The sequence below is a fragment of the Gymnoscopelus braueri genome (assembly GCF_963280865.1).
Source record: "Gymnoscopelus braueri genome assembly, chromosome: 24".
Classification (NCBI taxonomy): domain Eukaryota; kingdom Metazoa; phylum Chordata; class Actinopteri; order Myctophiformes; family Myctophidae; genus Gymnoscopelus; species Gymnoscopelus braueri.
Window position 1 is genome coordinate 2,323,122 of NC_137626.1, and position 689 is coordinate 2,323,810.

Sequence of the window (689 nt, forward strand, 5' to 3'; positions counted from 1 at the left end):
AGTAATGATTGCTATCACAATATAGAGCTATTTAACACTGTTACTGAACAAACACTCTATAGTAAATATTACTATCACAATATAGAGCTATTTAACACTGTTACTGAACAAACACTCTATAGTAATGATTACTATCACAATATAGAGCTATTTAACACTGTTACTGAACAAACACTCTATAGTAATGATTACTATCACAATATAGAGCTGAACATAGTTGCTAGCCTGGTTCCAAACCATAGACCCCGCCCACTCTCTGAGTGGACTGCCGTTGTAATGTGAACCTAGGATTTATTCCAATGAGAGTCGGATGTGGGGGTGGGGATCCATTGTGATTGGTTTAGGGAAATTCCAAATCAATTGAAATTGGTTTAGGGAAATTCTAATCCCCTCCCCCCTGTAATCGCCTACTGACTGGCACACACCTGTGACTGACACACACCTGGCTGTGATTGACACAAACCTGGCTGTGATTGACACACACCTGGATGTGACTGGCACACACCTGGCTGTGACTGGCACACACCTGGCTGTGACTGGCACACACCTGGCTGTGACTGGCACACACCTGGCTGTGACTGGCACACACCTGGCTGTGACTGGCACACACCTGGCTGTGACTGGCACACACCTGGCTGTGACTGGCACACACCTGGCTGTCATTGACACAAACCTGGCTGTGACTGGCA